General features: G+C 36.7%; 1 protein-coding gene across 7 annotated transcripts in view; it reads left to right on the plus strand.

The window, feature by feature from the left end:
• ZNF644 (zinc finger protein 644) overlaps positions 1-13,039 on the plus strand; it is a 108,968-nt gene that overhangs the window by 47,737 nt on the left and 48,192 nt on the right. The gene's annotated exons all lie outside the window — the stretch shown is intronic.

Raw genomic sequence — 13,039 nt, forward strand, 5'->3', positions numbered from 1 at the left:
AGCCATCATTGTTGTTTGGTGGGCCCGGGCTGAGGATTCAAACCCGCCACCTTAGGTGTATGTGGCTGGTGCCTTAGCCGCTTGAGCCACAGGCACCGAGCCTTTATTGAGGTTCTTATAAACCATTTTAGGGAGTTTGGATTAACAGATTAGTGAGAAACCATTGAAGGAGTTTAAATGTGATTACATTGGTATTTTAACAAATGAACCTAATTAGGACATGAATAACTGATCACAGGGAAGCTAGATTGGATTCAGGATGGCCAGTTAGTGTGGGGAAAATGCTGGCATGACTTTAGAATGGTAGGTGCAGGGATAGAGAGAGATGGTTGAATTTGAGATAGAGTTAGACAACAATGTCTGCTTTGATGATGAATTATAATGGAGATGGAGTGGGGAGAGTAAGGAAGGAATTAAGGATGAGTCGTAGTTCTAGTCTGGGCAGTAAAGCTGTATTCACAAATAGGAACTGTGAAGAAACATTTGGAAATAATAGGAACTAGGTTTTAGATATATTGGGTGTGAAATAACTCAGGACATCTGAGTAGAAATATCAGGTGGCAGTTAGATATGAGAGACCTGTAACTCAGAGATCTGAGAGTCATCAGCATTACATCTTCGTATGTCACATTCATTTTTTGTCCTTTCATCTTTTTTGCAAGATACTGTAAAGCATGTTTATACAGTAAATATTCAGTTGATCAAAAAGTTTATATGTCAGTTGAAATTCTGGCTGAGTGGCTCACGCCTATAATCCTAGCACCTTTGGGAGGCCGGGGAGGGAGGACTGCTTAGGCCAAGAGTAGAGACCAGCTTAAGCTACATGGTAAGACTCTCTACAGAAAGTAAAAAAAATTAGCCAGGCGTGGTAGTGTGCGCATGTACTCTAGGTACTTAGGAGGCTGAGGCAGAAGGATAGCTCCACTCCAGGAATTAAAGGTTGCAGTGAACTATGATGATGCCACTGCACTCTAGCCTGGAGAACAGATGAGAAAACAAACAAGAAAGCATTTGTTAGAGATTCTGGCCTCTGCTTATTCTTAATTACACAAGATTTAATAACATTAGTGAATATTATACTACTGATGGAAAGAGTCTTACAAAAAATACTTGAATAGGGTGGCACCTGTGGCTCAGTGCGTAGGGTGCTGGCCCCGTATACCAAGGGTGGCAGGTTCAAACCCAGCCCAGGCCAAACTGCAACAAAAAAATAGCTGGTTGTTGTGACAGGTGCCTGTAGTCCCAGCTACTCGGGAGGCTGAGGCAAGAGAATTGCCGAAGTCCAGGAGTTGGAGGTTGCTGTGAGCTGTGATGCCACAGCACTCTACTGAGGGCGATAAAGTGCGACTCTGTCAAAAAAAAAAAAAAAACTTGAATAGCTAAGGGTGTGTTATTAATAAATGTGCTAAATCTTGGATTTGTATTAATAGTGTCTAATACTACATGGTAGCTGAATATGAATTCTGATAATATTTATAATACAAACATTTTCTACCCTGAATAACAAAGTTTAGGTTAAAGTGATCTTGAGATCTTTAGGTTAATCATGATTTAACAGATCAGTAGGATGAAAAGTATGTGTGAGAACAGCATGTGGTGTATCTTAATAACTAATGTATACTCATTATCTAGAACAGTTCTATTTCTCAATATTTATTGAATAATCAATCAGTATTCACACACTGCTTTGATAATGGATACAATTTTATTTTTAGTCAGAGAACAGCAGTGGCAGACTGACTTTTTAAGGTTAGATTTGAAAGAGGGTCTTGTTGCATTTATTGTCTTTTTATTTTCATTATACTTTCATTTGTGCAGTATTTTCTCCCCTTAACTTAACCCTATAACAGTTTCTACTTATGCTACCTTCCTTCTGTTTACTTTCCTGCCAACAATCAGACACATTTCTCTTCCTAATTGAAACATTTTTACAAAAATCTATGAAAGCATGTCTTCTTCATTTTTTTTTTTTTTTTTTTTTTGAGATGGAGCCTCAAGCTGTCCCCCTGGGTAGAGTGCCGTGGCATTACTCACAGCAATCTCCAACTCCTGGGCTCAAGCGAGTCTCCTGCCTCAGCCTCCCAAGTAGCTGGGACCACATTAGCACCCGCTATTTTTTTTTTTTCTTTTTTTTGGTTGCAGTCATCATTGTTGTTTGACGGGCCCGGGCTGGATTCAAACCCACCACCTTAGGTGTATGTGGCTGGCGCCTTAGCCACTTGAGCCACAGGTGCCGAGCCGAAAGCGTGTCTTCTAATAAGAATAGTTTGGGCATTTTCACTTGGGTATTCTGACATGACCATGTCTTAAACTAAATCACCTTTGCATTGAAATCTGTTCTTCATTCTCTCTTCATTGATGCCAAAATCCCTCTGAATATTTATGTTGCTTCCTTTTGGTCTAAAGATTGGTTAGTTACTAGATCTTTTTTTTTTTGGGCAATCTAGTGTGCATTTACCTTTTTCTGTTCCCATTACTGTTAATTTTGTTTATATGGCTATTACATTATCTGTGAATAATCTTGTCTTGTTCATTTCATTTGTAGAAGGTGTTTTGATTCAACTTTTTAGAAAGTTACCCCAAGTGCATTACTTACTCTAAAAACATTACCAACTCTTAAGGATAATTTTAATTCTTAGGTCTTAAATCCAAGAGATTCCAAATTTATTTTTCCAATCAGCTTCTATTATTTTTCAGTAAACATTTTGTGGCAGCCTAATTGATTATCATTTGTTCTTTGAAGATACCCACACTTTACTTACATGTTCCTCACCAGTCTCATTCCCATTTCATCTCTACTTTTGAAATGTAACTCATCCAGGGAGTAATCCTAGCACTCTGGGAGGCTGAGGTGGGTGGATCACTTGAGCTTACAAGTTCAAGACTAGTCTGAGCAAGAGTGAGACCCTCATCTCTACTGAAAATGAAAAACTGAGGCAAGAGGATCACTTGAACCCAAGAGTTTGAAGTTGCTGTGAGCTATGATGTCATGGCTCTCTACCAAGGGTGACAAAATGAGACACTGTCTCAAAAAAACAAAACAAAACAGGGCAGTGCCTGTGGCTCAGTGGGTAGGGCGCTGGCCCCATATACCAAGGGTAGCGGGTTCGAAACTGGCCACGGCCAGACTTCAACAACGACAACAACAAAAAAAGCCAGGCATTGTGGCAGGCGCCTGTAGTCTCAGCCCCTCAGGAGACTGAGGCAAGAGAATTGCCTAAGCCCAAGAGCTGGAGGTTGCTGTGAACTATAACACCACAGCATTCTACTGAGGGTGACAAAATGAGACTCTGTCTCTAAAACAAAACAAAACAAAACAAAAGACAGATTAACAAGAGGAATACAAATTTATCTAATAAAAATTTTGCATGGCACAGGAGCTTTTAGAAATTAAAGACCTGGGGAAGACTGTTAATACAGACTGTCATGTAGCAGTCTCATCAGAGAACAAAGTACTATAATCTAATGGTAATACACTGGGAGAACTTAGCAAAAGTTGGTTTGTAAATATTCTTCTTGGCATCTCTGACATTCCTTTCTCAATATGGGGCAAGAAATCTATCACACCAACCTCTTCTCTGTGGGGGAGAAAAAAGAGAGAAGGTCAAAGAATGACCTTCCTAAGTTTTATGGCCTGCTGTAAGGAGAATAAGAGGAGGCCAGAGAGACCTTTCCACTTCTGCTGTTTTCTCCGATCCCAAGGTGCCATATTGTATAGCAGCATATCCTGCACCTCTTCACTAGGAATCTCTTCCTGTCAATATCTATGGTAGTTGTAACCTGAACCTCCTATTGAGTGAATGACTTAAAATGACAAGGTAATAAGATTATAAATATTCACATCTACAACACTGCCCTGTGCAGTTGGTAGGCTATTGTATTTTTTTACTGATTAATAACTGAAACCATGGTAATTTATTATTATTATTATTTTTTTTGAGATAGAGCCTCAAGCTGTTGCCCTGGGTAGAGAGCTATGGCATCACAGCTCACAGCAACCTCCAACTCCTGGGCTCAAATGATTCTCCTACCTCCACCTCTCAAGTAGCTGGGACTACAGGAGCCTACAACAAGGCCCAGCTGTTTTTTGTTTGTTTTGGTTGCAGTTGTTATTGTTGTTTGGCGGGCCCAGGATGGATTTGAACCCGCCAGCTCATGTGTATGTGGCTGGTGCCTTAGCCACTTGAGCCACAGGTGCCGAGCCATATTATTATGTTTTAAATTTCATACATTGTGTAGTGTTTCTGTGCCTGACAGACATTCAGACATTTTTTTGCCCAGTTGATTAAAAAATAAAACCATGATAAACCCACACCTATGTTACTTAACATTTATATAGTGTTTACGCTATGCCAGGCATTGTTATAAGAATTTTGTAAGTATTAACTCATTCCTCATTTTATTGATAACAAAACTGAGGTATAATGAGGATAATGGTGGAAAAACTAGGATTTGAACCAGGTATTCTAGCTTTCGGAGTCTTTAAGACCTCTTAAAGACTTACACTGTTCTCATCAGAGCAGTAAAATAATTTTAGCCATTACTAAAATAATTCAGTGAAGTAACAGAAGAAATCATACATAGAAAAATATATAATTGTGTATATGCTCTTATTTCATTTATTCTCTCACCTATTTCTTCCTCCCCCTCAGGTTATTTTGGAGCAAACCCAGACATGTTATTGGTCCCCACCTCATCCCCATTGGTAATTTTTTTCCAATTTTTTTATTATGGTAAAATATACATAAACATAATGTTTACTGTCTGTATCATCTTAAAGCATACAGTTCAGTGTTACTAAATACATTTGTAATGTGCAGCCATCACTACTATCCATCTCTAACTCTTCTCATCTTGTAAGAATGAAACTCTACCCATTCAACGGTAATTCCCCATTTCCCCCTTACCCCAGGCCTTGGAAACCACTATTTTCCTATTTGTCTTTGAATTTTACTTCTGTAAATATCTCATATACACAGAATCATACAGTATTTGTCATTCTGTGACTGGCTTATTTCACTTAGTGTAATGTCTTCCAGGTTCATTCACTTTGTAGTATTTTGTAGAATTTCCTTCCATTTCAAGATTGCATGATATTCCATTGTTTGCCTGTATACTACATTTTGTTTATCCATTTATCCATTAACGGACACCCAGGTTTCTTCTACTTTAGCTATTGCAAGTAAAGATGCAGTGAACTTGGGTATACGAATACCTCTTTGTGACTCTGCTTTCAATTCTTCTGGGCATCTATGCAGTGGTGGAATTGCTGGAATATATATATGATTATTCTATTTTTAGATTTTTGAGGAACCACCGTCTCTTTAGTGGTGAAAACATTTTACATTCCCATCAACAGTGCATAGATGTTCCTATTTTTCTGCATCCTTATCAGTACTTGATACTTTCTATTTTTTTTTATTAGTAGCCATGCTAAATGGGTATGAGACGATAATCTCATTGTGGTTTTGCTTTTAGTAATGTTAAATATCATTTCACTTTCTTTTTAGACATTGTGTATCTTCTTTGGTAAAATGTCTATTCAAATTTTTTGCCCATTTTTTAATTGGGGTTTCTTTTTCTGTTGATTTTAGGATTTTTCTATATGTTCTGAATGTTAATCCCTTACCAGATAGATAATCTGCAGATACTTTCTCCCAGTCCATGGATCGTCTTTTTGCTCTGTATGTCTTTGGACACACAAAATGTTTACATTTTCACCAAGTCTAATTTGTCTGTTTTTTTCTTTTGTTGCCTGTACCTTTTGTGTCATATCCAAGAAATCATTGCCAGTGTTGCAAAGGTTTTGCTGTATGTTTTCTTCTAGGAGTTTTACAGTTTTAAGTCTTATGTTTTTTGGTTTTTACCCATTTTTGAATTAATTTACATATCTGGTGTTAGATTAAGGTCCAACTTTAATTCAGTTTTTAACCAATACCATTTTTTGAAAAAACTATCTTTTCCCCCATTGTGTAGTCCTCTCTTGTCAAAAACCATTTGGCCATATGCCAGGTGTTGTGGTGGGCTCTTGTAGTCCCAGTTACTTGGGAGGCTTAGGCAAAAGAATTGCTTGAGCCCAAGAGTTTGAGGTTGCTGTGAGCTATGACACCATGGCACTCTACCAAGAGCAGCAAAGTGAGGCTCTGTCTCAAAAAAAAAAAAAATTTTTTTTTTTGGCTATAAATGCACAAGTTTATTTCTGGGCTTTGTTCCATTGGTTTATATTCTGATTTTATATGTCTCATACCAGTACCACCACTGTCTTGATGACTGTTGCTTTTTAATGTTTTGAAATCAGCAAGTGCAAGGCCTGCAACTTTGTTGTTGTTTTTTAAGACTGTTTTGGCACCTTGGGGCCCCTGGAGCCACATGAATTTGAGGATGGGTTTTTACATTTCTGCAAAAAATGTCATTGTGATCTTTGCATTAATCTGTAGATTTCTTTGGGTGCTATTGACAGTATTAAGTCATTAAGTATTCAGTGTATAAGCCTTTTGCTTGCTTGGTTAAATTTATTCTGATGTATTTTATTCTTTTTGATGATACTTTAACTGTTCCTTTCCTTTAAGGTTTGGTCATTGTTAGTGTAGAAATATAGCTGATTTTTGTGTGTTGTGTAACCTGTAACTTTGCTGAATTCTTTTATTCTAGCAGATGTTTTTGTGCCATCTTTAGGGGTTTCTACATGTAAGAGCCTATCATCTGGGGTCTGGGTTTATACCTATAATCTTACCACATTGGGAGTCTGAGGTGGGGGGATCACTTGGGGCCAGGAAGACCAGCCAGGGCAACATAGTGTGAGACCCCTATTTTCCCTACTTACCCCCCCCCCCAAAAAAAAAACAAGCAAAAAATTAGCCAGATGTGGTGATATGTGCCTGTAGCCCTAGCTACATCTGAGAGTGAAGCAAGAAGTTGCTTGAGCCCAGGAGTTTGAGGCTACCCTGAGTTATGTTCTCACCACCATACCTCAGCCTGGGTGACAGCGTGAAACCCAGGCTCAAATAAATAAATAAATAAATAAATTAATTCCATCATCTGACAACAGATAATTTTACTTTTTCCTTTCTAAATTGGATGCCCTTTCTTTCTTCCTTTCTCTTTTAATTGTCCTGGCTAGGAATTCCAGTACAATGAACTTAAAAAGAAGTACCAAATATAGCATTCTTGTTTTGTTTCTGATCTTTGGGAAAAAAACATTCAGTCTTTCACTGTTGTGTATAATATTAGTTCTGGGCTTTTCATATATGGCTTTTATTATGTTGAAGTTATTCCTTTCATTTCTAGTTTATTGAATAATTCATCATGAAAGACTATTGAATTTTATCAGATGCCTTTTCTGTATCAATTGAGATGATCATGTGGTTCTTTTGTCTTTTTGTAAATGTGGTGTATTACATTGATTATTTTTAAATGTTGAACCAACTGTGAATTCCAGAAAAAAGAATCTTATTTGGTTATAGTGTGTGATTCTTTTAGTGTACTGTGGAAGGTTGTTTGTTAGTATCTGGTTTGAGGTTCTCAGTCTTGTCTCCGTCTGGATAAATGAAGGCACAGGGATGACTTTTATAATGAAACCATACTGTATACTATCTTTTACCTTTTACTCTGTTCCTTACTACTAAGGAAAGTATATTTAATGTAATGTAAGTTATAATCATTTGTATACCCTGATATTGGGTTACATATACTTCACATTAATCACAACACATGATAATCATATGCTGTGATTCTAGACTGTTGGTTAGATTGTAGACTGTTGTTTTCAATTATGGCTATATATTATAGTACCAAAGGAAATATACATGCGTAGACATATACACACATACGCATACACACACCAATGCCAGAGTTACTTGGATTAGCATTTTCAGAGGAGGACTGATCATCAGTATTTTTTAAAAGGTTTGCAAGTTTAGACATATTTGAAAACTCTGTTCCATATATTCCTGGCTACACATCAGTATTATATAGGGTGCTTTAAAAAAACTCTAGCTCAGTGGCTAGTGTACCAGCCACATACATTGGAGCTGGTGGTTTGAACCCAGCCTGGGCCTGCCAAACAACAATGACAGCTATAACCAAAAAATAACTGAGTGTGTGGTGGGCTCCTATAGTCCCAGCTGCTTGGGAGACTGAGGCAAGAGAATTGCTTAAGCCCAGGAATTTGAGGTTGCTGTGAGCTATGATGCAACGGCACTCCACCAAGGGTGACATAGTGAGACTTGGTCTCAAAAAATAAAAAAATAAATAAATCTATAAGCAGGCCAGGCCTGGTGGCTCATGCCCATAATCCTAGCACTGTGGGAGGCCAAGGAGGGTGGATTGCTTGAGCTTATGGGTTTGAGACCAGCTAGAGCAAGACTCTATCTCCACTAAAAATACAGAAAGCTGAGGCAAGAAGATTGCTTGAGCCCAAGAGTTGGAGGTTGCTATGAGCTATGATGTCACCATGTCACTCTACCCAGGGTGACAGCTTGAGACTGTCTAAAAAAAAAAGAAAAGAAAATCTGTGTTAGTGAAGTTGAATCAAATTCCAGGGAAGGAATTGTACAGCCTGTCTTTTTAAAAAGTCTCCCAAATTTTTCTGAAGCACAGCTAAGTTTTTAATAGTATAGAATATTATACTATTCTAATATAAAAGAATAGTTAAAAAATTATTTTAATTAAGATAATTTATAAGGGCCCCAAGTATAAGTTTTCTATTTTATGGGCTGAAAGGAGAAACATATTTTATATTTCAGATATATAGGAGCTAAGTTGTTTACTTCTAAGGTAATTGATGTAGGCACCTATATAGATAGCGCTCTATCTCATTGCTGTATAGGGTTTGCAATAATATGCGTAGACAGGACCAAATTTTTTCTTAGGCAAGTCTACTCATGTTTCCAAACATGAATTCTCTTTACATACCAGCATTTAGCATAAAGTATAGTGGAGGTGACCTTAATCTGGTGTTTTCAGAGTGCAGGAATTACTAGTTCATTTAAATCACTGTAGAATTTATATGCAGTATTTAAAACATTTCATTGATTCTCTAAGATGAGTATTTTAGTCTGCTGTGATTGCCATGAGAAAATGCAATAGTCATCCCTCTTCTGTGGGGCATAAACAGTACTGAACTCTACATATACACTCTGGTTTTTCCTACATACACACATACTTCAACTTAAACTATAAATAAAACTTTATCATGATAAAAACAATAATAATAAAATAGAATAATTAAGTTAAGGAGTTTCTTAAGTACAAGCAGTGCTATCTGTGGACAGTTGAACTGGTAGCTAAAATGGCTACTAAGTTACTAATGTGTGGGAAAAGTCCACAGTGTGGATACTCTGAACAAAGTGATGATTCACAACCTGGGTGGGATGGAGCAGGACATCATGAGATTTTAGCATGCTACTCAGAGTAGAATGCAATTTAAAACTTAAGAATGATTCATTTCTGAAATTTTCCACTTAATATTTTTGGATCACTGTTGACTATGGGTAATTAAAACCTTAAATTGAAACAATGGGTAAAGGGTCAGTACTGCCACAGTCTGGGTAGCCTAAAGATAGAAATTTATTTTCTCACATTTTGGGAGGCTGATGTCCAAAATCAAGATGTTGACAGGTTTGGTAGTTCTCTAGAAGCCTCTCACTGTGTCCTTATATGGCCTTTTCTCTGTGCATGCCCATCCTTGGGGTCTCTGTATGTCAGTTTCCTTTTACCTCCCCTCCTCTCCCTTTTCCTCCCCTCGTGGTAACATAGTCCTTATTATTATATAGGAGAAAATATTTCTTTTCTTACCTATCTTTAGGCAGAGACCCCTCTTACAAATGACAGATTAACAAGAGGAATCTTCCTTTCTTCCCTTTTCTTTCCCCTCCTCTCCTTTCTCTTCTCTTTTCCTTTCTTTTTTGAGACTGGGTCTCACTCTGCTGCCCAGGCAAGAGGGCAGCACAGCATCATGGCAGCTGCATCATTGGTCAATTCAACATTAAACCCTAGGCTCAAGCGATCCTCTTGCCTCAGCTTCCTGAGTAGCTGGGACTACAGAGTTGTGCCATCATATCTGGGTTTTTTTATTATTATTATTTTTTGTAGAGACAGGATCTTGTATTTCCCTGGTTAGTCTTTAGTTCCTGACCTCATCCTACCTCGCCTTAATTGATAGATACAATACGCTGCATACAGCTGTAAATTCCTCTTTTTGTGAAGACACCAGTTAGATTGGATTAGAGCTTACCCCTATGGCTTCCTTTTAATTTATTGGGATTAAGGCATCAGTATGAATTTTGGGGGACACAATTCAGTGTGCAATAATGAATCAATTCAAAATGTTCTATATATCTAATGAGTTAACAGGTTGAATTAAATCATTTAGAATTGTTTATCAGATGCTGCTTACTGAAGAAAATCTGCCAAAAATGATGACTTTGTTTTTTACATTGAATATTTAACCTTATTCTTAGAATGTAATAACAAGATTTTGAGTTGGATATATGACTTTTGGTTTGCTATGGTGAGTACAATTTTTTTAAATGTCTAGCTATAATCTATTGGCTAGGATTTTATTGAGAATTTTTGTATCTGCTCGGTGGCCTGTAGCACAGTGGTAACAGCGACAGCCACATGCACCGAGGTTGGTGGGTTTGAGCCTGGCTTGGGCCAGCTAAACAACAGTGACAAGTGCAGCAAAAAAATAGCTGGGCATTGTGGCAGACACCTATAGTCTCAGCTACTTGGGAGACTGAGGCAAGGGAATCACTTAAGCCCAAGAGTTTGAAGTTGCTGTGAGCTGTGATGTTGTGGCACTCTACCAAGGGTGACATAATGAGACTCTGCCTCAAAAAAAAAAAAAAAAAAACAAGGCGAATTTTTGCATCTATGTTCAATAGTGAAATTGGCTGAAGTTCTTTTTTTTAGGTGGGTCTTTTCCAGGTTTTGGTATCAAGGTGATACCAAACACTGCGTCATAGTGTTTCATTGATTTCTAAAGCAACTTAAATCTTTTAAGGAAATGTGGATTTAAAAAACATGGAACAAAAGTAAATGCTATACCATTATATTCATAGTTTTTACCTTCCAAGAAAATTTTAACTTTAAACTCTTATCACAAGGTAACACATAACTTTTTCCTCAGAGATTATTTTTTGTTATATTAGACTTTGATACAAGATATCTCACAATTTTATTTATTTAAATTTAGTATAAGATTGATTTTTTTTCTATTCCAGTATAATATTTGCGTGTAACTTTTCTATTCCTTCTGGGTGGCATTTTGAAAAAAGAATTTACTACCACTTGGTGGCACTATGTGGCTTAAAAATGAATCAGATTGTCTTCTGTTAACCATATACTGTTCTACATAAATGATTAAATCCAGACGGGATCTGTTTGATACTGAGCAACTTAATATTGTAAATGTTTGATTCTTGTTTTGTAGATGAAGTAATAATTGGTATTGTAAAATAGAGTTTTAGAAAAATGTCATGGAATATAAAATATAACCCAAGGCTTAGTTTGGTGGGTAGGGAAGTATATAAATTTTTGATAGAAACTTCATTTAGTTTAACTGTCATTTATTCTGTCTTAATCCTCTTCTGTGTCTAAATGTGAGAAAACATAATTTTAATATTAGAAGCATCTTCAAATTTCCTTTAATATTAACATTTTCTAAAATGTCTATTTTATTTTTTGTTACATAAAGCTAAGAAATTGGAATTTTTTCAGGTGATCAGAGTAACCAAAACTTACAGGAAAACAGAAAAATCAAATCTTTTTAATTATGTCTTCTTGTAGCATATTGAAAACTGAATGAGTCCTTTAAAGAAATTTTGTTTTATTAATTAGAGGATGTTGAAGTATAATAATTGAAGTTATTGTGTTCCAGACCTGATTTTTGTTCCTAAACAGATGACTTCTTCTTTTTTTTTTTTTTTTTAATTTAATGGTAGCTATGTACATTAATGCACTTCTGGGGTACAGTGTGGTGTTTTCACACACAATCTGAAACACTTCCATTAGACTGGTTAACATAGCCTTCATGTCATTTTCTTAGTTATTATGTTAAAACGTTCACATTCTACTCTTAGAAAGATTCACTTGTACCCTTGTAAGATAAACCACAGAAGTGATCCCTCCAATCCTCCTCCCTCCACCCATTCCCTCTCCCCCTCCCTCCCACCTCCCCAACAGATGACTTCTAATATCGTAATAAAGTATTTGTATAATGTGTTGTTTTTTTAGGTTGCATATACAGCATTTAAAGGTGTTCCATGTCTTTCGAAAGATTTACATATAACCTGTATAAGAAAATGCACAGAATATAAGTATACAGTTCAGTGAATCACTACAAAGTAAACACTCCGTGACCACCATAGACCAAGAAGTAGAAGTAGAATACTGTCATCAACCCGGCAGCCTCTTGGATTTCCTTTCCCAACTTTGATTTTTTTCCTTTCCCAGAGTAACTGCTAGCCTGACTTCAAAGATTAGAACCTTTTTTTGCCTGCTTTTGAACTTTTATATGAATAGAATTACACAGTAGTACTATTTTGTCTCTGGCTTATTTTGTTCAACATTATGTTTGGGTTTTGGGAATGTCAGATGTAGCTGTAGTTCACTTATATGATTTTATCTTAATTTGCCCTTTTACTGTAGGACATTTGAGTTGAATGATGCTGTCATGAACATTCTTGGATATTCTTGGTGTATGTGTGCACATTTGTGTTGTTTACCAAGAATAGACTCCAGGTCATAGTGTACGTATGTTCAAATTTAGAAAATAACACACAGACTGGTTCAGAGTGGTTGTTTTGATCTCATCAATAATGTATGAGGATTTCTGTTGCTGTGTATCCTCACCAGTACTTATTATTAATAACCTCTTTAATTTTAGCCCTTTTGGGAAATGCATTCCCCCGATTCCAGGTGAATTGAGTACCTTTTCATAAATGTATTGGCTGTTTGGATGTCCTCTTCTGTAAAGTCTCGTTTCTAACTCCCACCTCTTCTTAAAAAATTACTGTTATGCTTTCTCTGTCTTACT

The sequence above is a fragment of the Otolemur garnettii genome, unplaced genomic scaffold (genome assembly GCF_000181295.1).
Source record: "Otolemur garnettii isolate 467f Iridium unplaced genomic scaffold, OtoGar3 scaffold00010, whole genome shotgun sequence".
Taxonomy (NCBI): domain Eukaryota; kingdom Metazoa; phylum Chordata; class Mammalia; order Primates; family Galagidae; genus Otolemur; species Otolemur garnettii.